Source organism: Equus caballus, chromosome 13, assembly GCF_041296265.1.
Source record: "Equus caballus isolate H_3958 breed thoroughbred chromosome 13, TB-T2T, whole genome shotgun sequence".
Taxonomy (NCBI): domain Eukaryota; kingdom Metazoa; phylum Chordata; class Mammalia; order Perissodactyla; family Equidae; genus Equus; species Equus caballus.
In genome coordinates this window covers 7,680,522-7,704,980 of record NC_091696.1, presented here as the reverse complement: position 1 = coordinate 7,704,980, position 24,459 = coordinate 7,680,522, and the positions used below count along the sequence as shown (strand labels likewise).

Here is a 24,459-nt window from a genome sequence, read left to right as displayed (position 1 = left end):
CAAAGGGAAATTATGTAAATCTGGTTGTATCACTCAGGGTTCTCCAGAGAGAGGGGACCAATAGGAGACATAGGAGTCCCAGGATCTTCCGTCTGCAAGCTGGAGACTCAGGAAAGCTGGTGTCGTAGTTTCAGTCTGAGTCCAGAGGGCTGAGAACCAGGAGGCACAGTGGTGTAAGTCCCAGGTCTGAAGCAGGAGAAGACCTATGTCCCAGGACGAACAGTGAGGCAGAGAGAGAGACATCAACCTTCCTCTGCCTTTTTCTTGTGTTCGGGCCCTCAGTGGGTGGGATGAGGCCCCTGCACACGGGGGAGGGCAATCTGCTTTCCTCAGGCCACTGATTCAAATGCTGCTCTTCCGGAAACACCTTCACAGACACCCGCAGAAAGACCGTTTAACCAGCTATCTGGGCATCCCGTGGCCTAGTCAAGTGGACACATTCAACAGCATAACTAACCGCCACGAGTATTAATATAGTTATGGGATAGTTATGTATTTATGAAATGCATATACCATTTTCACCTGTTCTTTCATGAGCAGGACTGTCGTTTATCTGAGTTTTATGGCCTCTGTTATTTTTTGGTTTGAAATATCTGTTCTCTTACAAACTGGCAATGATGGTAGATAGCAGGCTTTGGAATAACTTTACTTGTCGGGATGCAAAACTTGATCACCCTGTGTGGGTGTCTTGAATTTCTCATGAATTGAACTTATCCTGCGTAGCCAAACGACAGAGCCCTTGGTTTGAGATTTGAAGGACAAAAGGTACAGTGACGAACTCGGCAACGTGAACCAGAGCCACCAGGTGGCGATGCTTGCCCACCAATTTTGTGGCTCCTGTTCACAGAGAACTAGGATGAAACAGCCTCAAAGCCGGTGGTGGCCACAGAAGAGCTGCATTTATAGCGACAACTGGGCTTGGATGTTGTATCATTAAAACCAGGTTGGTTTTGTACACTGGCTGTGTCCTGTTAAACACTGGCCTTCCTTTGCCAAAGGTTTGCGTGGCTCAGATGGTCCTACAGCAAAATCCCAGCTCCCCCAAAGCGTGAACATGTCTGCTGCTGTCAGCCAAGCTCAGATTCCCCACCAACGACGACATCTTCCTGTGGGCATTCTAACTTTTCAGTGCCTTTGGGGTAGCTGTAATTCCCTAGCTTGGGAAAGAATGAACGTCATTAATCTTATACATTTTAATTATTATTGTTGTTAACTTTTATTTATAAATTAATAGTATATGATGCCATACCTTTGTAAAAAGAAGTAAAAGTTATATCTGCATAAAGCTAAAGCCTCTTTTTACCACAACCTCCCATATATATGTAGAAAAATTACTTTTCCTTTTGTCGTGTGTGTGTATAAAGAACATCATGGTATGGTGTGCACCCTATTCTGCCACCTCCTCTTTTCACTCAAAACCATATGGAAGATACTGCTGGAGCACTTTGCTTGGACGTACCCCACTCTTCTTCACTCCTGCATGTCAGTGTGAATAAACTATATCTTCCTCAATGCTTCTTCTTTTGCTGCGCATTTGGGTGGTTCTGTTTTTGACATTACAATGTTACGGTCAATATTCTCATACGTGTTTCCTTTTGCACCTGTGTGCGGTCATCTCCTGGGTAGATATTGAGAAACAGAACTGCTGGGTCCTAGAAAATCTCATTTAACACTTTTTCATAGATATTTTCACTGGGTTCTCCAAAAGTTGTTCTTTAATAGTATATGAGTGGATTCATTTTTCCATATACCACACACCTGAAAGAAACTTTTTTTTTTTTTTCTGAGGAAGATTAGCCCTGAGCTAACATCTGCTGCCAATCCTCCTCTTTTTGCTGAGGAAGACTGGCCCTGAGTTAACATTCATCCGCATCTTCCTCCACTTTTATATGTGGGACACCTACCACAGCACGGATTGCCAAGCGGTGCCATGTCCGCACCGGGGATCCAAACCGGCAAACCCCGGGCCCCTGAAGTAGAATGTGCAAACTTAACTGCTACGCCACCACGCCGGCCCTGAAAGAAAGTTTTTGAATGTTTCTCCATCTGATACTGAAAGCATCTCTCTTTGTTGATTTATTTTGTATTTCTGTCATGTCTAGGAAGGTTGAACGCTGTATTGTGACTGGCATCTGATATATCCTCCATTGAGAATTGTTTGGCTCTTCAAATCCTTGGCGACATTTCTACTGGGCGGTTGGTCCCTTATGAATTTATAGGAGTTCTTACTATATTGTGCTTGGAAACACTTGGTTATGTGTTGATATATTTATTCCTCTCTTTTTACTTGATTTATGGGGCCCTTTTTCTTCCAAAGCTGTATTTTGATGTTGTTGGTTTGATTAATCTTAACTATTAGAGCTTTGGCTTTCTGAGTCTTATTTGGGAAGACAGCCTGTTATCCAAGCTAGAAAGATGTTCTATAATGTTGGTGAGCACTTCATCTAATACTTTTATCCTTTCTATTTAGATTTGGAGTGGACTTTTATGAGTGGTATGAGACCAGATGGTATATTGATTGATATCTTGCCAAACAAAGATCTGATTTCCTCCAATAATTTACTGGTTATTAAGAGACAATATTAAGAGCCCCAGTGATTGGTAATTCAACTGCCAATAGACCATGTATTCTGCAGACTATAAAGTGACCGTAGGATTCAGCAAGGTGGTGTCACCTGTGACCTTGGGGGAACAGCTGCAGTGGCGGGGCAGAGGTCCATCAGAACCGGTTCAAGAGAGAATGAGACAAAGTAGAGAGTGTGTGTACACACAGGTCTTCTTGAGGGCAATCAGGTGTTCTTCTCAACCAGTCAGAAGATGTGTGTTTGGACATTTTTAACAAATGGCTGGAAGACCGCCAATCTTCCTGGAGAAGATTTGAAAGGAGACTCGGGAACTGTTTCTGGGTTTAAGTTGTGAAATTGGAGGGCTTTATGGTCTCCCTGGTTTGGGCAACCAAAGAGAATCAATTCTTATTATTCACTGATTTTGAATTTGTGAATTCACCTGCTCACTAAACTTTATGGGTCAATCCAAACCCAATAGTGCTCGCGCTTTCCCTGGGAACTCCTGGGCATGTGCAGAGCAGTACAAACTTGGAGCTGCCTGAGGCACACATTACCACCTGAGGTGGGACAGGGCGACACTTTTATTTCAGCTCTCATGTCAACGAGTGTGCTTTTCCTGATGAAGTTAAGGCTACGTTTTCCCCTTCTGTGCTTTTTCTTGGAGATTTGCTCTTGACGATGGCCCTCAAATGTCGTGCTGAAGGGCTGTCTAGTGTTCCTAAGCACAGGAAGCCAGTGATGGGCCTCCCATGGGACAGGCTCGTGGTAGATGAGCTTCCTGCAGGCCTGAGTCATAGACGGTGCTGTTGGCTGGGAGCTCAACTCATGAGTCAACAGCCTGTAGGAAATCAGGGGTCTTTAGAGAGACACACAGAAAACAACGTTGTGCATTGACAGGTTCACAGACGTGTCACGACCAGAGGCTGCAGAGACCTGACCTGGCCCTTCCCCCAAGAGCACTGGTTCAGTCTTGCTCCTGTAGGGCCAGCCAAGAATTTATAGAACGTAACTCTTCCCAATAAGGAGAATCCACTGTAACACACTGGAGATGTTTTCAAACCTCTTTTAAAAATTATAGCCAAAGAGCAAGGAATTTCTCAGCTAATTGTTGGATTGTTATCTTTATTTTGAAAGGACAGAATTTTAACACCCTCTGCTAGGATGCGTATCTTTGATAGCCACTTATAAAAAAACTCAGCAAATTTGGGACAATTGTATTTCTGCCAAAGAAAATGTGTATGGTGGCACAGGCCCGGTGGCACAGTGGTTTACATCGCATGCTCTGCTTTGGTGGCCTGGGGTTCTCTGGTTCAGATCTTGGGTGTGGACCTACAGACGGCTTATGACGCCATGCTGTGGTGATGTCTCACGTGTGAAACAGAGGAAGATGGTCACGGATGTTAGCTCAGGGCCAATCTTCCTCAGCAAAGACAGGGGGCTTGGCAGTGGATGTTAGCTCAGGGTTAATCTTCCTCAAAAAGAAACATGGTGTGCAGAATACATAAATGAATGTCAAACAGTATTTGGCTCTGGGGAGGAAAGAGAGAGGAATGAGAACGGTGACTTCAATTGTGTCTGTAATATTTCTTGAACAATGAAGTCTAGAGAGTACGCTCCGTTCAATTGGAGCAAAGAGTGAATTGTTTGTGTGATCCTAGTGTCCTTTTAGCAACCTGAAAATGAATGTGTGACTGTAACTGAGATGAAATAACACTAGTGTCATATCTGACGATGTGCTGGCACACTTCCATCCTCTGACGGGAACGTCATGATTGGTTGGTGATGTCACTGAGGCCGTCATGAGGTCGGAGCACGCTGTTTACCACCTGTGGAGCTAGAGCCGGCTCGGTCACCAGCAGCAGAGCTTGAGGTCCCTCGACCTCCAAAGTTAGAGCCACCTAAAGCAGCAGATCTCACACCAGCTGTGGACCAGTGGCAGCTCTGACAGCAGCTGTGGAGCTCAGTGGGGGCCAGCTGCAGAAGTAGAGCTCACTCCAGCTCCGAAGCAGGAGCCCTTTCCATCGCTGGTTCCTGCACCAAATCTGGCCGCAAGGCCGAGTTCGAGTCAGTCTCAGAACTGGAGCCGTTTGAGAAGCAGCTCTGGCACTGTGACCTGGGACAGACCTCGCTCGAGCCCCAGATCAGGTGCGGCTCCTGGACCCCTTCCCCAGCCAGAGCTGGTGGGATCTTCAGCATCAGCCACGGCAGTGGCTCCCGCGCCACACCAGCTCCAGCAGCATCCTCGCGGCCAGCAACTAAGGCCCAGCCAGCTCCAGCTCCACCCCGGAGCGGCCCTCTCCTTGCCTGGGAGGGAAGTAGTTTACTTCTCCTTTATGTGTTGTGGGTTTTGATGTTTAATGTGTTCAAATTTAGATTTAGTAAAACTTAATGTTTTCGTCACTTCAAGGTGTAGAACGCAGGGCCATGAACTGGCTCCTCTCTGCTGTGCGCCGTCCCCACTCTGGAGCTCCCCATCGTTTCTGTCCCTCCAACAGAAGCCGTGTATCCATTAAGCAGCCATGCCCCGACCCCCACTTCCCTAGCTCCTGACGACCCCTTGTCTGCTTCCTGTCTCTGTGCCTTTCCCTCTCCCTGCTGTGGCCATGCTCAGCACAGCAGACTCTTCCTCTGCCCCTCCCCCAGCAAGATGAAGACCTCTGCTGATGCCAGTGTGCTCAGCGCCATAACCTCGCCGCCTACTGTGACTTTGTCCTGAAGAAGCCCACCTTCACCTTCACCGAGGAGGTGAGGTCAGGCATGGAGCCAGCTCCGCCCTCCCTCACATGAAGAGAAGGGACTCAATATTGCCAAGGTCACCTTCGCAAAAGTCTCTAGTGCTGTTCAGCCACTGGGCCACCCTCCCCAGGGTCTGACTAGCTGGGTAGCAAAGCAGTTACAGACGAGGGTGACAAAAACACAGTGGGCATCTTCTGTCCATGCTGCTGGCCCGGGCCACCAGGGAGCACCGTCACCCTGAACATCTCCTGCTGCAGGCAAGATATCGGCCAGTCACCAGGCTGTCCTGGCCTCCAATGGACCAATGGCAGCCTCAGGTGCCTTCGGCAGTCTGGGATCCAAAGGGCTAGCAGACCTTTGCCAAGGAATGCTGCCCATGGGCAGGAAGCCATGCCGAAGGAGGGGAGGGGGACACAGGAAACCAGACACACTAGCAGACTATTGTGGTCCACATGCGTGCTGGGGCGGCGACACACGTGTGCTGCCAGCAGGGCTGCTCTGTGTGCCTGGCCAGGGACAGGAGGCCCGGCTGCCCCGAGGGAGAGAGGCCTGGGAGCCCCTGAGGGCGGCCCCACCACACCCATGGGGGCAGGAGGCCAGGGCTGTGTCCATGCCGAGCAGGGCTGATGCAGTTCCTGCACAACCCTCACGGGACAGTTGGGGAGATGAGGCCAGGGGAAACAGGGACCAGCCCTGGGCCCACGAGGTGGGCAGAGTCCAGAGGAGAAGTGAGGCTTCCAGGCCCCTAGGCCAGCTCAAGCGTCCCAGGAGATTGGCTTTGGGAAGGAGAGCCCCTAAGATCCTGAGAGACCTCTGTCCACGCCCTCCCATTGGGGGCCCTTTCCTTTGGGCATTAGCACATGGGCCCACACTCACACACACTCTGCCTGCCCAGGGCGGGCATCAGGAGGGGAGTGCACACTGGGGAGGTGACAGCCGCAAAGAAGAAAGAGGTTGGAGGTGGCTCTGCCATGGCCCAGGGGTTTCCGGGCCCCTAGCAACATGCCCAGGACTATAGCATGAGGAGGAGAGATGCCTGACAAGGTCTGGGATCCTGTGTCCACCACTCTGGGCACCTGGATGTAGGATGTGACACTCCCCCCCCCCCCCCGCCCCACCCCCAGTATGGAAGGGGCCAGTGGATAGAAGGCATGAGGTTACTCCTCCATCAATTGGGGAGCCTAGAGGAGTGACTCCAAGGACCCCACAAGCTTGTAGAAGAGTCTATCGATCTCAGTTGTCCATCCATGACCCACCGTGCTCCGAGGCCTTGGACTGGGCCTTCTAGTCCCTCGAGGCCTTTCTGGGCAGAGGGCAGCCTGAGCTGTAGGTGGGCTGGGCACCTGGCTACTGCAGAACTTGGCAGAGCTATGGACCCCTCATCTGGAGAGCAGGACCGAGGCCATCCTTGTTGGAGCCTCGGGGTCCTCATTTGGACGTGGAGTGGAGTCAGTGCCCTGGCTGCGGTGAGGAGGCCTCGTGGGGAAAGTGCACACGCCAGGGCCAGTGCAGGGAGAGAGGGAGCAAGAGAGGCTTCACAGGTCCCTCACATCACCCCCGGAGCCTGTACGGCCTTCTCCTTTGCGCCCTGGGCCCTGCTGGAACCGCTGCCTCCAGGGCCTGGAACAAAGGTGTGTTTTTTCTCTCCTGCTGTCCTGCCTGTTGCTGCAATGCTGGACCTGACCACCAGGGGGTTTATTGCCACTTGTGCTCAGAGGAGTAACTGGAAGAGGGAAGGCACACTCAGTGGTCATTCTGGGGGTTCCCCTGGCCAAAGCAACAGGCACCTTTCGTGACTGGCATCCATGGCGACGATGGGAGTTGTTCAGAGGCGGAAGGGGGCTCTGAGATCATCCCCTTCTTTCAGCTGCTGTGGGCCTGCACTCACTCTGTGAAGGCGCAGTGTGAGCCTGGGGGCGGTTCTGAAAGCCCTCACACGATCCGTGTCCTATAGGAGCTCACCGCCTGCAGGGGGAAGGGACCAAGAGAGGAAAGCAAATCCATGTGGAAAAGATGCGCAGGTGCTAGAGGGCAATGAAGCAGGGTGCTGGAGGGAGGGCCTGCAGCCCTGAGGTGGGTCGAAAGTCCTCTGAGCGGACATTGGTGCCACGAGCAGAAGGACACGAAGAGCCAGCCCTGCACACAGCCGGGAGCAGTGTGCCAAGGGAAGCTCCGAGGGCCAGACACTCAGAGGCACAAGGGAATCTGGCCGAAGGAGGTGAGAAAGGAGCTAGAGTGGCTGCAGAGAGCCTGGGAGGAGAGGAGGCTGGAGGGGAGGAGGGCAGGGCCAGACTCAGGCCTGGAAGGAGCTCCTAGCTGTCTAGGCTGGGTGTGAGCATGACCCTAACTTGGTACTCCTAAGAACAAACAGGCACCACCTCCTCGTTTCTCTCCCAGGATCCAGGCTCAGCTCAGCTAGGAACCTCTGCCTCCAGGTCTCCCGGGAGGCTGAGGCTGCAGGCTCAACGGAGGCTAGAGGGGCGGGGGCTGTCTCGGACACCACTGCCCGACTATCGGCAGGACGCCATTTGGATGGATTTGGGAGTCTTTTCCGTCTGGGAGCCGGGACCCTCTGCTAGCTCTTTGCACGAGGGCCACCAAGCGCAGCTCCTAATATCTCGTCTTGCTTCTCCTGAACAACGGATCAGAGAGACAGAGAGAAACACCGAGAGAGACACAGACAGAAAGCCAGAGAGGAGAGACAGAGAGACAAAGAAGAAGAGATGGAAATGGGGAGAGAAAGAGACAGAGAAACATAGACCGGGAGAGACTGAGAGAGACAGAAAATGACACAGCCCCACAGAGAGAGACAGAGGCCCAGAGAGATGCAGAGAGAGACAGAAAGAGAGAGAGATGGAGAGAGAATGAACACAGGAGAGAGGGCAGCAGGCAGAACTCCGTCTTGGAAGGGACATCCCATCCCTTTGCCATATTCTACTGGTTGGAACCCAGTTCATTCCCCGTGAGGAGGCGGGATCACATAAGATGTGTGGCTAGGGGGTGGGAACACTGGGAGCCATTCTGGGGTCTGCCATGCACATAGGCGGAGAGGAGGCTGTTGGACCTGAGTCTGAACCTAACAGGAGGCCCCGGAAGGTTGTGAGCCAGAGGGAGATGATGTCTGAACAGCATTTCATGACAACGCTCCCTGGGGACACTGGGAAACAGGCAGGAGGGGCAGTGCCTTTCCCAGATGCCAGAGCAGCCCCAGGTCTGTTGGAGCTGTCTTGTCTGTCCTGCCCAGCCCTTTGGGGAACCCTTCCCGTGCTAAGTCTGGGCAGGAGCTCCACGGGGTAGCGGCCCATGGGTTGACAGGCGCTAGAGGGGTTGATAGGTCTAGACACCTGAAGACACCCTTAGCAAGTAGGTACTAGAATGACACGCACTGCACAGATGGGGGCATGGGGAGGCCCTGAGAGGCACATGGCTGTCCAGGGGGACATCACTGGCAAGAAGGAGGAGCCAGGTCTGACCAGCTCTGTGTCCCCAACGCTGGCTTCTGACTCGAGCCAGGCCTCCTCAGGGTCGGTGGGTTGGGCTGTGTTGGTGCAGCTGTGGATGGCCGTGGTGTTGGGATGGAGGGTGAGAAGTCAGCGGCCCAGGGGGCCCTTAGGGAGGTCTTGTGTGAGCAGGAAGCCTAGGGAAGGGGTCCCCAGGCAGTGACCTCACTGGGCCCAAGACAACTTGGAACCCTGGTCTCTAGGCACCCAGCTCCTAGAGACAGCCCCCAATAGCTTGTCTAGAAGGAGCAGCATGTTTCTCTGCTGTCTGCCTATCTGCCGGGGCCGCAGTCTCAGCAGAGCCCGCAAGGAGTGCCCTGGACGTAAAGGCGGGCTCCTGTCCCGCTCGAGACGTCTCTGGACATTCGTGCGGAGGGACACAAAGGTAAGACAGGGACGCCCGGGGTGGGCCAATCCAGGCCAGGCCACCACTGTGGTCCCACTTGGACAGCCCTATGTCCCCTCCCTGGGTGTGTGTGTGTGTGTGTGTGTGTGTGTTAGTATGTGTGTGCATGTGTGTGTGTGTGCGTGTGGAAGGGTGGTTTGTGTGAGTGGACCACCGCGAGGAGGAGCAGGCTGATGAGGGGTTAGAAGCCTGGTGGGCCGGGCCCATTCTCACCCCAGCTCATGGCTGATTGGATGGGACGTGGGGTGGCGGGCAGCACCGTCTGCCCGAGGTTTCTCCCGAGCCCCTGAGGTCTATCTGTTTCATCCTGGGGAGAATTCTGCGCAGACACAGGGTGGTGCCTGATGTGGGGGCATTAGGTGCAGAGGGCAGAAGAAAGAGCAGGGGCAGCTGAGCAGGGCTCTGATGCTTCTGGGCTGGCTGTTGGTCACTGTCTTTGCAGAGGTCCACTCGGGACACGGAGTCCATCTCCCCGAGGGAGGAGAAGCTGTGGGGGAACACCAGAGCGGCAGGCATGGGGAAAAGGCTGGCATCTTCAGGGACTGTTGGACAAGGATCAGAGCCAGCACAGGCCCCAGCCCATATGCGGGGAGCACAATCACATTCAGCAGCTCCTGCACAAGGGCAGGAGACAAGCGGGGCCCCAGGACGGGAGCAGGGAGAGCCAGCCCCTCCTCAGGCTCGGGCAGGAGCCATGCAGCTGGCTGTCAGCGAACCACCTGAGCAGGGAGAGCCATCCCCTGCTCCAGCTCCTGCCAGGGCCCTGGGGCAGGCTGAAGTTGTCGCCAGGGAGCAGGGAGAGCCATCCCCTGCTCCAGAGCCTCCTGGAGCCCTGGAGCCCGCTCAGGCCCCAGCATTGTCCCCGGGAGAGCTCACTCTCCAACCCCAGTCATCCCCAGCTCCTGACCCATCCCTTCCACATGCTCCCTCACCACGACCTCCCTTCCTCTCCCTGCTTCCCCTGTATGTCTGTTTAGCATTTTTTTCTTTTCATTTTGTCTCTTTGTTTGGTGTTTGTATAAAATCTGAAATAGATTTCTGTTTGAAGAACTCTGCGTTTTCTCCTTTTCAATGGTACGATTCCTGAGCATTAAGTGCAGTCCCAATGCTCGGTCTCCATCACCAATGTCCAGTTGCTGAACATTCCCTTCACCACAAGGGAAGCCTGTTCCCAAAGCGCTCATCCCCCATTCCTCCCTCGCTGCCTGACAACCCCTAATGTGTGTTCTGGCAGGTTTTGGTCAGTCTTTTCTGGATGGATCCGATAAGCAGTGTCATGCCATAGGTGGCCATCCTAGTCTGCTTCCATATTTTCAGAAGCACTGATCGATTTTTCATTTCCCTTTCTACTTGAATAGCATTTTTGCCAGCTGATAGGAAAGTCCCCATGGATTATGGATTAGATGCTTCAAATGAAGCCCTTTTATTATGTCAGGCTACAGACCGCTCTTCTAAGGGGGACACCAGAGCCACAAGCCACACAGAAGTGCCTGGTTCTTCCGTGGCCAAAACAAAAACAAGAAAAAGGGAGACAGCTGGAAAGACAAACCACAAACTCGAAAGCATTCCTCCTCAACCAAGGTGAGAGAAAGGTGCAACCTCCCTCTGGACCAAAAAACTCCTGAAAGTCGTTGTTTTCAAGGGACAGAGAGCAAACACACGCAATTCCCCCGAGAGGCGATACATAGGGACAGCATATGTCAAAGATGCTCGACCTCCCCCATGAGGGTGCGTGCAAACGGAAACACCGTGGAGACGGCATTGGTCACCACCAGACTGGCTGGTTTCTGGTTTGGTTGCGACCAGCCCTGGTGAGAATTTGGGGCAGCAGAGGCCCCCGCAGATCCCTGGAGAGCAGGGGGAAAGGACACTGCTCTCTGGGAGAATAGCCTGCGGGACCCATCCAAGTTCCCCAGGACCCCACCTTTGCTGGCAGTGCCAATGCCAGGAGTGTGGCCCACAGGAGGTCTTGCCCAAGGTTTCCAAGATCTCTTTTCAAGAGTAGTCATGACAGCAATGGTCGCAATAGCTGGGAGCTGGGAACACAACTCAGGTTCATGGAGAGGCAATGGGACCTGTGCGGCCCATCCACCAGAACATGGATATGTGACATCAACAGGGAGACAAACATCTATGAAAATGAATGTGCGTGTGAGAGAGAGACAGACAGAAGGAGACAGAATGAGAGCAACCGCGCCAGGGAGATATGCACCAAACTGTTCACGGGGCTCGCGACTTTCCAGTCTCTCATCTGCTCCCAGTGGGATGTTGAAACTTCTTAGAATGTGCGTGTATTCCTTTCCTAATTCTAAAAAGGTGAATATCACAGCTTCAATGAAATCCATTGATGATTCATCTTTGGAATAAAGTACATTCTTTAGTTTCTATTTTTGAAGATTTCTATTCCAAGACAATGAACGTTTATTGTAGTAAAAGAATGAATTTTAAGAGACTGAAGAATTAAGGAAGCGGCAACTCAGGAGTGCCCTTCACAGGTGGTCTTCACCTTTCCAGTCCTTTCCCTTGGTGTCCACGTGTGTGTGCGCGCGGGCGTGTGTGTGTGTGTGTGTGTGCCCGTGTGCCCATGCGCGGGGGTGCATGTGTGTGGGGTGATGCATGTTCACACCTGTGCTGCGTGTGTGCACATGGATATGCCGGTGTGTGCGTCAGAGTGCGTGCATCCTGTGGGTGCTGAGTGCGGAGGCCTGCAGGGCGTGTGCTCCTCTGGATCTGATTTCTTCACGGGCGGACCCTGGTCAGACAACACTCTTCCTCTTGGATATCCCGGCATCCGAATTTCCAAATGGCCCCGATGTGGAACGTGCCCCCTTTCTGACTTTCCTCTCCCCTCCTCACGCTGAGGGGAACATCAGCCTCCCTCAATCTCTGATCCTGGAGGACATATCTCCAGAGGGGGAGATTCTGGCGCATGACGTCAACACGGTGTTCCGCGGTTGGTCACTCTCTGACCTTCGAGGTCTCCTTCTCTGCTGTGAGCCTGTTTTGGGAAAGTGGGGATGCAGAGAGCCTGGGGCAGAGAACTCAGGGAGGGATGGAGAAGGACTGGCTGCTAGGATGCAGGTGAGGAAGGCACCAGGGGTGACCTGTGCAGCTGGAGGGCCCCCCTCCTGCCCGCCTGGTCCTGCTGCTGCCCTCATCCCTGGTCCCACCCTCCACCTCCCTAGCCCACTTTGGCCTCCCAATGCCCCTCCCGGCCTCTAACTCTCCTGAGCTGAGCAGCCTGACCTGCTGACCAGGACAGAGGATGAGGAGGGCCCGCACACTCCTGCCTGCTCTCTCTCCCTCCAAACCCCATCCTCCAGGCAGGAAAGCACATCTAGGGCAGTGCACAGAGTCACGGGGACCACCTCGAACATGCTCCGTCCAGGGGTCGTTCTCAGCTGCATGCGCAGGACCCGCTGAACCTCGTGTGAGCAGAAGGGACTTTGACAAGGTACGACGGAGGCCTCGTGGAAGGTGCCAGAGCTCTAAGCCTGGGGCTGGGGGCTTTAGAGAAGGTCATTGAGCCCAAAGCAGAGCTAGGGTCCTCTAGCAGTGATCCTTGCCTCAGGCTCTGTGCCAGCCCCTGGTCCACACAGCCAGCAGACTCTGCTTCTGGGAGGGAGGGGCTCTGCTTAGTGGGGACGAGGGAGAGAGCCCTGGGCGCCTTGAAAAGGGACTGCCATTCGAGCCTCGCTTTCCTCCCCTGTGCACTGGGCTGGCAGCCGACCTGCCGTGGTGGTGTGAGACAAGTTCACGGAGGCTGCACTTGGAGTGGCTGCTCCTTCGAAGAGCTCCACAGCTACTAGCTCCCATGATGAGGAATCCCAGGAGGAGAACTGGGCCGGGGGCCTGGATCCCACCCGGGCTGGCAGACCGTCATGGCACCGGATGGGGTGGAGAAAGTTATTCCAGAGGAACAAAGGAGTCAGAGCAAGTCGGGCATGCCTGGTGGGAGAACAGAGTGGGCAGAGGCCAAGGGCCCCAGGGGCTCTCCTGGGGGTGACGTCAGCAGGATAGGTTCCTGGGCACGACGAGCTCTGTCCAGGCCTCTGTTCGCCACATGAGCTGTCTCTCCGAATCCTCCTGGCAGCCCAGTGGGGCATGAGGGATTCTGGCCTTCATTTCACTGATGAGGAAAGCGAGGCTTAAAGAGACTGGGTCCCTCTGTGCCCAACAGAGGAGCAGAGCCAGGACTGGAACCTAGTGCCTGTTAGACCCCATGGGTCCCCCTGACCAGGAAGGACCTCTTTTCCCTAAAGTCCTGACAATCTTTGGTGCTGGTGCCCAGAGAGACCTCATCCTGCGGGGCGAGAGGGTGGTCCTGGTCCTCGGAGAGCCCACAGTGTCTGTGGCTGGCCAACCTGGTTACCACCCAAGCCCCAGGCAAATGGGATGGCCCTGGCCCTCGAGTTCAATGAGGGCTGGAGGCCAGAATGGGGCAGGCCCCAGGAGAGACAGGAGCCCTGAGCTCCAGGAGGTTGCAATGTGGGACACTGGGCAGAATGACCCCGGGCCGGAGAGACAGGGGTCCTGGGCGATGCTCAGTCTCTCTCTAGCTGGCGACTGCAGGGGAGGGCCTGAGCCTCAGCTTCCCCATCTGCGCAGTGAGGAAATGACTGGGCCTCCTGACGGGCTCTTGGGAGACTCCGCTGAGGAAGGACTTGTGGATCTCTTGCCTGGTGTCCGGAGCGCATTGGGAACCACCTGCCAGGCTGTCACAGTGGTCCTCCTGGGTGCAGGGTCCGGGGAGTCCCTCCTCGGCTTCCCTCCTGCTGCCCTGTCCCCAGGAATAGCCAGCATTGCTTGAGGCGGAGTTGAAGAAGATCCAGGCGACTCTGTGTTGCAGGTGACAGGGGCTCAGAGCCAGAAGGACAGCTGGACACGTTCCATGCCGCTGTCCAGGGCCTGTCCTGTGACACCAGAGCCCTTCAGAAATCAAGTCTCCTCCTCAGTGGATCCCAGCTGCTGTGGCTTTAGGCACTCCCTCACTCATTCATCAAGGCTTTCATTGGCTCCTTCCTTCACTCACTCACTCACTCACTCACTCTCTCACTCACTCAGTCATTCACTCATTTCTACTCTCACTCCTAGTTTTCACTCATTCAGCCCAAATCCTCTGGTCCCTGCTGTGCACCCAGCAATGTGACCTCACCAGTGAGTGTGACCCGGCGTGACCCTTGTCCCCACGGTTCACATCTGCTGTGTGACGTGGAAGACGGCCATCCCTCGGGTGAGGGGGAGTGATGAGCACCAGGAATCCGCTTCTGAACAGAGAGGCCAGTCATGCACAGGAAAGAATGGAGAGAACGCGTGCACGGCTCCTCTGCTAGAAGAAGAAAAGAAGGAAAAGTTAGGACCAAGAAATATGCCCTATGTTGAACAAAACATGGGCTCTGATTGCAAGTGTGCATTGATTCCTAAGACCAACAAAGAAGAAATCCAGTGGATTGGGGCTTGGTGACACCATTTTTCTGACCAACGATGACATTTGAGGAAACATCTTCTAGGGCTCACACTTTCCTAAGGCCTCTTTGATCCCCTAGCACTTCAATCTTCCTCCTTGGAAGCCTCTGTCCTGGCCCCTCCTCGTCCAATGACTCTTCTTCTGCTGCTCGGGGGCCTGCCCTGCGGGGCCACGCTCATCCATCCGGGACTGTCCGCGTCATTGGGACAGGCTGCCCGCATTCCCCCCTGGGCCTCATGAGCTCCTGCTTCTTTTGCAAGGCTGGCACTTTCACTTCAGGATCACTTGGCGTCTTTCTTTGCAGTGGTTTGCATCATCACACACCGGGTCCCCCCTGATGACTCCATGAGGCAGGCCACTTGTCAGCATCTTCCAGGAGAGGAAGCTCAAGTCCCGAAGGCTGGACGACTTATCCAGAGGCACAGCTGGTGTGGCGCCTTGGCAGAATTGGGTTCCCATGCAGAGGAAGATGGAGGGGAAGCGGTTTGTTTGCAGGTCTTCCCAGGAAGCCCTAGGGAGGACGCGGGGAGTGAGCCTGGAGGAGGAAAGCCAGAGTGGGACCTGAAGAGCAAGCACCAGTGTGGTGAGCATCACTCTCCCTCCCAGCGGGAGACCAGGTCCTGCCTGCAGTGGCTCTGTCCCCTCAGGTGGAGGGATCACCCCAGGGCATTCCTGTCTCCTCGCTGCAGCCCACACAGCCTTGCAGGAGAGGAAGGGCCTGTGGGCAGGAGAGCCATCAGGCAGGGAGGAGGGATGCAGGCACTGCAGGGGGCCGCTATCAGTCTCCTGGGCACTGGCTCCCAGCTGCAGGGGCACTCAGGTGGGCTGAGGGAACAGGAGTGCGACCACAGCAGTGTCTGCAGCTGGGGTCTCCATACAGGTCCCGCCCTTCTGTCCAGAGAAAGACTCATCTGCATGGCATTTGTCCTCCCAAACACAAAGTTGGCTTCAAGAACACCCCTCCGCCCGGCCCCCTGCCCGATTCCTTTCCACTCATCTCAAGTAACAAGCAATTCCGAAGATTTGATTGGTGTTGGATGCCCAGAGACAGTGGTTTTTGGGGCCCATGTTGCAACCTTGCTGGCATTTTAAAGATCTCAGGATTTTGATTGAAAAACAGGAAAATGCTGAGGACCCCAGAGAGCTTTCTGGAAGGGAAAAGCTTTGCAATACTGCCCTCCCACCAGCTCTTCTCAAAATCCCTCCAGGCCCCGGAGTCTCCATCTCGGGTGCCCAGATTGCTGGAAGGATGTGCCTTCCAAACGTCCTCAGGGTGGGCCGGCAGGACAAACGGAATGGTGGAGCGAGGAATTCAGCAAATCCACCTCCAGCACAGCAATGACCATCCTGGAGAAGCCGGCAGAAAACCACCAGGTCAGCACTCTGCCAAGAGACCGAAGGCACACAACCCACCGAGGAGCATCTGAGGCTGAGGGAGACCAATGAGAGTCTGTGGTGTTTTCACCCAGGGCAGCTCCCGGCCCCACACCCTCAGTGTCAGGGCCCTGTGACAATGGCAAGCCTGAACGCGGCTGCTTCCCTGTCAGAAGTTGTCCACTTGGTTTCTGCACGGGTGGGGAAACCCCAGCCCCTGAGCGTTTCTGGAAACTGTAGCCATCTCAGCGGCAAGCTGCCATGGAAGGTCAACTTGGCAGCTGCCTGAGGTTGTATCAAGAACAGAGCCACGAACTAGCCAGAAAGGAGAGCGAGAGAACCAGGCAGTGAGACAGACACAGGGCCTTCATGGGCTTCACGCATCCCTGGGAGTCTGGAAGGTTGTGCGCATGTGCAGGCCTGTACACACTCAGGAGAGACTAGGCAGGTGCGCATTGCGGGGAGGGTTAGAGACCTGCCACCAGCCCAGGCCCTGGCCCCAGGCCTTGCTGCCTCCCAGGGGCTCCCAGCTGACTGACTGGCAAAGCCCAGCCCTGTGTGGGCTCCCTGTCCTCTCTGGGGCTCGCATGCAGAGAGGCCTTCCCACCTGGAAACTTCTCCCCAGGTCTTCTTCAGAGGGTGAGCCGAGGGGCTCTGAAGGTAGAGAAGGTGGGGAGCAGGGAGGAGAGGCTCCTGAGGCCTCAGCCCTTCTGGGACAGGAAGAGAAAGAGCTGGGAGTGGGGAGGAGGACCCTGCTTGTTCGGCCCTCAGTCCCCTTCCGTGTACACCTCCCTCTGAGGAGATGGAGTCCAGGAAAACCTGGAGAGCAGAGCTGGTCCCAATGAGTAACACTCCCAGGGAGGAGGATCAGAGCTCAGCCCAGGACGAGCCCAGGGAGGAAGCGAGCCTTTCACCGCGGGACACTCCACTCACGGTCAGTGTGGCCCTGGCAGGCATGAATGTCACTGCCTATCCGACACATCCCTGTGGAGCCGCTCAGTGGGCAGGGACTGGCCTCTGACCGACAGAGCACAGCACAAGTGATAGATCAGCCCTCCAGATCTCATTCCCCAGGCTGTCCTTCCCACTTCCTCCCGCTCTTGTGTTCCCTCCTTCTCTCGCCCCCTTTGTTTCTCTCTCTCTCTCAGTCTCTCTTACCCATGGACCTGGGGACCATGCATGGATGTCCTGAACTCCCCTATGTAGAGGCCACATAGGGATGAACCAGGGGCATGCCCTGGCCAACAGGGAGAAAGGAGCTCAGCTCTCAGTGAAGCTGATCATGACCACGCCCACGGGAGTGATCTCCATAGCAAATCTCACCCTAGCACAGCCTCAGTTGAGGCCACAGCCCCAACCTGCAAGACGCCAGGAGGCAGAGACTCCAGCTCAGCGGTGCTGGCGTCCCTGGCCCACAGAGATGGCGAGATCGTCAGTATTTGTAGTTGAGAGGTGCAGGGTTGGGAGCAATGGAGTCCAGGAGGAGCAGATCCCTCGCGCCGCCTCCCAGGCCCTGGGTCTGGCCTGCCCTCCTCCCTCCCCTCTCCTCCAGGCTCTCTGCAGCCACACTGCCAGCCTTTCGAACCTCCTCTGGCAAACTCGCTTAGGCCTGCATGTCTCTGCACCAGCAGTGCCCTCTCCCTGGCACACTGCTCCCGGCATGTGCGGGGCTGGCTCCTCCTGTCACTCTGCTCACAGCCAATGTCACCCCGGGGAGGCCTTTCATACTCTCCTACCCTGTGAGACCCCAGCCCTCCCTGCAGGACACTCTTTCTTGTCGTTCCAGTTCATGCTCTTCTCTTTCACACGTCTCAAATGTGGTGCTTTTGCCCGTCTCCCTCCAGACTGAGCTCCTGGGGCTCAGGGACCACTAGGCACTTTTTAGCACCACCCCAGGGCCGACCAGGGCTCCTGGCCCAGGGTGAGGGCTTGGCACACAGCTGCTCAATGAGTAAACAGGGAGATCTTCGGTTTCTCCTTCCTGCTTTTGACCTGCTGCAATGGTGGAGACGAACGCTAGTAATAGGAGGTGCAAGCAGGTTCTGAGGCGGGGGGATGGGCAGGGTGACTTCCACATGACTCCTCCTTTGTTCAGTTGCTCCAGCACAGCTCAGTGGGCCCCCCTGACACTGGAGGTTCCCCCCAGTGGCCAGTACTGGACAGAAGCCACGGCAGGGACAGCACAAAACCACACATTCACCTCTACTGGGGCTTCTCAAGACGGTGACTCTCTAGGTTCTCGGTGGGACCTACAACACCAAGGACAGTATGAGGGGCTTTGGAAGCCTCCTTCCCCCCGCCCATGTGTTCATTCATCGGCGTCATCTTCACTCACGAGGCATCCTTGCCTCAGCTAGGACAATGACTCGCCTCGACTTCCAAAAGAGCACCCCAACAAAAAACCATCTTTCCTTCTACTTTGGCCTTGCTGCATGGTGCTCTGGCATGTCCTTCTCTAGCCCGATCCTCATCCACCAAAGCCCCTGAACCTCTCCCTAATCCACAGGCCTGCAAGGTCTGGGAAGCATTATCCCAGGGTCTTGGAGCATAGTGGGTCATTGATGGAAAGCCAAAGCCTACAGACACTTCGCAGTCATGTGGATCACCGACTTCAAGCGCCCTAATTTATACAGGAGACACTGTGGCCTCTCTCCTCTAGCCCCCGTCTACACTCGGGAGTGTGGGGTCCTGGAAGTTCCAGATGCCCACAGAGGTTGGTAACTTTCCATTTGAAGATTCTTCACTTAATCTCACTGGGATAGCAAATTTTACCATGAAGGTAACACATATACAGGCTCTGGGGACTAGGATGTGGACATCTTTGGTGACAGCCATTACCAAGCCTACTCCATGGGAAAATTGATCATCACCAGGGTTGCAGTCAAGGAGCAGGGTAACCCTAGGGAGAGATGTGTCCTCAACAGACACTGCCAGGGGAGTGACAGAGACAGAAGTGCAGGGAGTGCCGTGGGGTAGCATCTTCCATAGTGTGGCCTTGGGAGGTTTCTCTGAGGAGTTGATTTAAATATGTTTTATTTATATATTAATTTCCATACCAAAAAATTCACCATTTTAAAGTGTATAATTCACTCTGAATAGAGAACACAATGTTAAATGAGAAGAACAAAGTTGGAAACTACTTGACTTCAAGACTTACTAGAAAGCTACAGTAATCAAAACAGTGTGATATTGGTGAAAGAAACGACAAATCAATCAATAGAACAGAATAGAGAGTCTAGAAATAAACCCACAGGAATATAGTCAACTGAGAATTGACAAAGGAGCAAAGGCAATACACTGGAGCCAAGATCAGATCTTCAATCAATGCTGCTGGAACAATGGACATCCACCTGCAAAAATATGAATCTGGACACAGATCTTACACCCTTCACAAAAATTAACTCAATATAGATCATGCATCTAAATGTAAAACGGAAAACTCCAAAACTCTTAGAAGATAACATAGGAGAAAACCAAGATGACCTTGGGTATGTTGATGATTTTTTAGACACAACTCAAGGCACAATCCATGAGAAATGGATAAATTGGACTTCATTAAAAGTAAAAAGTTTCTGCTCTGTGAAAGATGATAACAAGGGATTGAGAAGATAAGTAACAGAGTACGGTAAAATATTTGCAAAAACACATCTCATAAAGGACTGATATAGGAAATGCATAGAGAACACTTAAAACTGAATAATAAGGAAACAAACAACCTCATTAATCAATGAGTGAAAGATCTGAACAAATGCCCAAGTGGTTGCTGAAGATTGATGAGGGCAGGAAGAGGGGTGAATCTGCAGAGCACAGAGGATTTTTAAGGCATTGAAAATACTCTGTATGATAGCCTAAAGATGGATACATCTTATTCTCTTGTCCAGAGTTATAGCATGAACAAGGCCAAGAGTGAACGTTAAGGTAAACTATGGACTTGGGGTGAGTATGATGTGCTAATGCAGGCTTATCAATCATAACACATTTACCGCTCTGGTGGGACATGTTGAAAATGGGGGAAGCCATGCATGTGTGGAGGCAGGGGGCATATGAATAATTTCTGTGCTTTCCCCTCAATTTTGCTGTGAACCTAAGACTGCTCTAAAAAATAATCTTAAGTTTTAAAAAGCGTATAATTCAGCGGTTTTTAATATATTCACAAGGTTGTGCAATCATCGATGCTAATTCCAGAATATGTTCATTACCATAAAAAGGTTCCTCATGCCCATTAGCAGTCATACTCCATACTTCCTTCCCCCCAGCCACTGGCATTCATTAATCTACTTTCTGTCCTTCTGGATTTGTCTATTCTGGACATTTCCTATAAATGCAATCACACAACAGGTGGTATTTTGGGTCTGGCTTCTTTCATTTTGCATAATGTTTTCAAGGTTCATCCATGTTGTACCAGGTATCAATACCTCATTCCTTTTTACAGCTGAATAATATTCCATTGTATTCATATATCACTTTTGTTGAGCTATTCATCAGTGTAAACTGCCAAACTATTTTCCTGAGCAACTCTACCTTTTCACATTCCCAGTGGCAAGCAGTGAATGAGTGAGGGTTCCAAATTCTCCATATCCTCACCAACACTTGGTATTATTTGACTTTTTTTATTATAGTCATCCTGGTGTGTGTAACGTGATATCTCATTCTGGTATTGATTTGCATTTCCCTAACAACTGATAATGGGGAGCATCTTTACCTGTACTTATTGGCCATTTGCATATTAATCTGGAGAAATGCTTATCCAAATGCATTGCCAATTTACAATTGAGCTATTTGTATTTTTATTATTGAGTTGCAAGAGTATATTATATGTACTCAACGGTAGACCCTTATCAGATATGTAAAGATGTGCAAATATGTTCTCCCCTTCTGTGGGTTGTCTTTTCACTTCCTTGACCATTTCCTTTGATGCACAAAAGTTTTACTTTTGATGAAGTTCAATTGACCTATTTTCCCTTTAGTCGCTTGTACTTTGGGCGTCATATGTAAGAAACCATTGCCTAATCCAAGGCCATGAAGTTTACTTGTACATTTTCTTCTAGGGGTTTTGTAGTTTTAGATCCTACATTTACATTCCTGATCCATTTTGACTTAAGTATTGCATATGGTGTGAGGTAGGGGGTCAACTTAATTCTTTCACATGTGGATATGCAGTTATCCCAACACTGCTTGTTGAAAGACTATTCCTTTGCGATTTTCTTGGCATGTCAACTAATTCTAGAATCTGTGTGTGTTGGGTGTGGTTTGACTTACAGTTCCTTGGAATCATTCTTTATACAAAGGATTTTTGTTTCTGGCCTTGTGGACTTTCCAACAATACATATGTAGACCAGCCATTAGTGAAGAAATCATTTCATTTACTCTGACCAGTTTTCTCTTTGTTTGCTGTGGGTATGTAATTCCACACCCTGTTACTCCCTGATGGCTGGTAGGCCTCATTGCACCATCGTTCTGGACTGGATTATTGCAGCACCTTTCAAAGTAGTTTCTCTGCCTCTATTTTTGCCCCACAAATTTATCCTCAATGCAGCAACTGGAGTGATGTTTTAAAACCAGAAGTCAAATTCGTTGTAAAATCTCACCAGAGGCTTTCTATTACTCTCAGAGTAAAAGTTAAGGTCCTTATCATGGCCTACAAGCCCAACTGAATCGGTCCCACCCTCTCTCTGACCTCATCTCTGGCCACTCTTTCCCTGTATTAATCTCTCCAGTCCCTCTGCCCTCCATTATGTCCCTGGTGCATGCCAGGCACTCTTCTACCCAAAGACTTGAACTCTATGTTCCTTCCACCTGGAATTCTCTTCCACCTGATGATTTCATGGTTCATTTCCTTCATTATCTTTAATTCTGTGTTCAAATGTCACCTTGGTGAGGCTTGTCACAACCATGCCATTTAAAATAAAACTATCCCCTTGTCCTGACACTCCTTAAACAACTTGTTCCACTTAGATTTCTCCCCATAGCACTTATCATCTTTTAAAATAATATGTAATTATGTGAATCAATGTTCAATCAGGACACAGAAACTATACAAAAGATTGAGCAGGAATAGTTTCTATAAGGAAAAATTAAGTATAAAAGTGTAAAGAGAACTATAGAGAATAGCCCAGAATTACAGTAGAGTAGCTAAGAAAGAAACAAATGTGGGAGGGGTCCACTTCTGCAAGGCCGGGTTCAGACTTTGTCGGAGAAGGTGTGGCTGCAGTTCAGGGATGGTGGAGGAGTTTGCCGGTTGCCAAGGGCCAGAGCTGGTCCATGGTCAGAGCAGCGTTCAGCGGGTAGGGAAATGTAGGTGGACAGTGGCAAGTGCCAAAGTTCTGTCCCCTACCAGGGGCAGGTGGGCTGAGGTTATGACACCTACAGGACTCACCGGGATTCCACCTGTGGGGGTGCCACTCAATCCCCCTAGGAAGCTATCAAAGGGGATCCACTGATTCCACTGTTGATCACCCACTGTGGGTGAGTGCCTGTGGACATCCTCAGATTGTGCCACTGCTGGTTGTACACCAGGAGAAAGAAAATGAAAAAACCTGGAAGCACCCTGGAACCAGGAAGGAAGCCCCTTTGCCCTAAGCCTTCTGCTAACAAAGCTTAACCCCTGCCAGGTGCAAAAGAGAAATGCCTACTGGGTCCAGCTCCATTATTGCAGAGCAAACAATGGAGGGCAACACATTGATGTTGTATTACAGAGGCAATCCCTTGATAACTGGTAACATAATTCACTGATTTATTTTGTTTATTTTATGTTTTCCATGCTTTTACTTCCAACTTACCCCTATTGTTATATTTCTAGTAAGTTTTTTGAAGACAGCATATGGTTGTATCATGGTTTTTAATCTACTCTGCCAATCCCTGTCGTTTAGTTTGCATGGTTAGTCTATGTACATTTGCTATAACCATTAATATGTAAAGGCTTGTATTTGTTTCCTAAGGCTGCTGTGAACAGTGCTATAAGCCAGGTGGCTAAAACATAAACATTCATTCTCTCACAGTTCTAGGAGGAGAAGTCTGAGATCAAGTGAGATGGGGAAGGTAGAAAATCCAATAAAGGGTATGTCAATGAGATGGTCACTATTGTGGGCAACTGGGACTCAGTCTTCCTGAAGATCCTCTGAGAAATAGGGTGGAACCATCTCAAGACTGTCCCATGGGGAACAAAGAGATTAGGACTATTAGCCCATCAGTTACCATCTCTACTGACTCGGTAGGTGAATTCACCTGCACTTCTAGTGTCACCATGTGTGCATAGGAAGCATAGGGGAACAGAGGATGCAGGCATTGGGTTGGGAAGCTGTGACCCTCTCAGTGTGCAGGAACTACAGGTGCAGTGGGCTGAGGGGGTGGGCCATCAGCACTGTCAACCATAGTCCACCCCTTGCACTGCACTGATGCACTCATGCTCCAAACCAAATCTGTTCTGGCGAATTATGGAACTGAGGCTTCAGGGTAGTAAGCAGCCACAATCTCTAAAATAATGACAGGAGATGGTTAGTAGAAACAAGCTGCAGTCCCAGCTTTCCGGGTGGTCTGGGGGCTTTAATTTGCATCCATCCTGCCTCCTCTCCTGCCCCTTCTCCATGTCCACCTATCCCAGCCAGCAAGCCCTCTGGTCTTGGTGATTGTTTGGTAGTGCCACGAAAACCTTCTTGTTCCCATATGCCAAGGAAGGCCCAGACATTTTCCCCCTTAGTGAGACATCTGGGAAGTAGCAGCTGTGAGGAGCTGTGACCACTCTGAGATTCAAAGGAGAGGTTGTGAGAGGTGTCACCAGAAGTGATGAGAGCTACAGCTGTGGAGTAGACGCAGTCATCATGGTGTGGGTGGTATAATGGTCTCCCATCATAACGGGATGCAGCCATCCAAAGAAACGCCTCAGGCCATTGTGTACTGGGGGGCGGAGATAGGTCTCCCCTCCTGCCGCTGTTCTCCCAGTGGTGTCTACCACCAGTTGAACACATCCAGTATCCAAAAAAACACCACACAATTGGAAAGCTCTGTAGAGTTCACCTGAGGTGGCACAGCACAAGATGGTGGACGATGGGCAGCCCCTGGAAACCTCCAATTGCACTAAGCATAGGGTTAATGGGGGCAGCCCTGTCCTCCCAACGACCCCTACGTGGTGTTCCATCATCTTTTTCAAGGATGGAATTAAATTTGTCAATGTCATAAGATGCTTAGATAAGTGACTCCATATAATGAGGGAAATCAAGGTCTCTGGGGTACAGTCAACAAGAACAGGACACAGGAAAAGCTCTCCCATTGACATAGAGGCTCCAGCATGTTTACTAATCTCTGGTCCTAAAGTGCACTTACCTCGCCCTTTCCTACTCCCAGGACGGAAGGTTTTCTGCTCAGCAGCACCTTCCAAGCTGGCAGTTGATTACTGGATCGTGTCAGCACCCT

At 52.0% G+C, this 24,459-nt stretch overlaps 1 protein-coding gene across 6 annotated transcripts in view; it reads right to left on the bottom strand.

Moving 5' to 3' along the window:
• Positions 1-10,601: 10,601 nt before the first annotated feature.
• Positions 10,602-24,459, bottom strand: part of LOC138917083 (uncharacterized) — a 102,743-nt gene continuing 88,885 nt past the window's right edge. For 2 of the 6 annotated variants that reach the window (XR_011424543.1, XR_011424531.1), the window contains 2 exons: positions 14,365-14,538; positions 10,602-14,122 (listed from right to left, as the gene is read on the bottom strand). The gene's annotated coding sequence lies outside the window, so the exon portion shown is untranslated. Of the gene's footprint in view, positions 14,123-14,364; positions 14,539-19,066; positions 19,401-24,459 lie in introns of those variants that run through there. The other 4 variants (XR_011424559.1, XR_011424532.1, XR_011424544.1 and 1 more) reach the window with 3 other exon arrangements.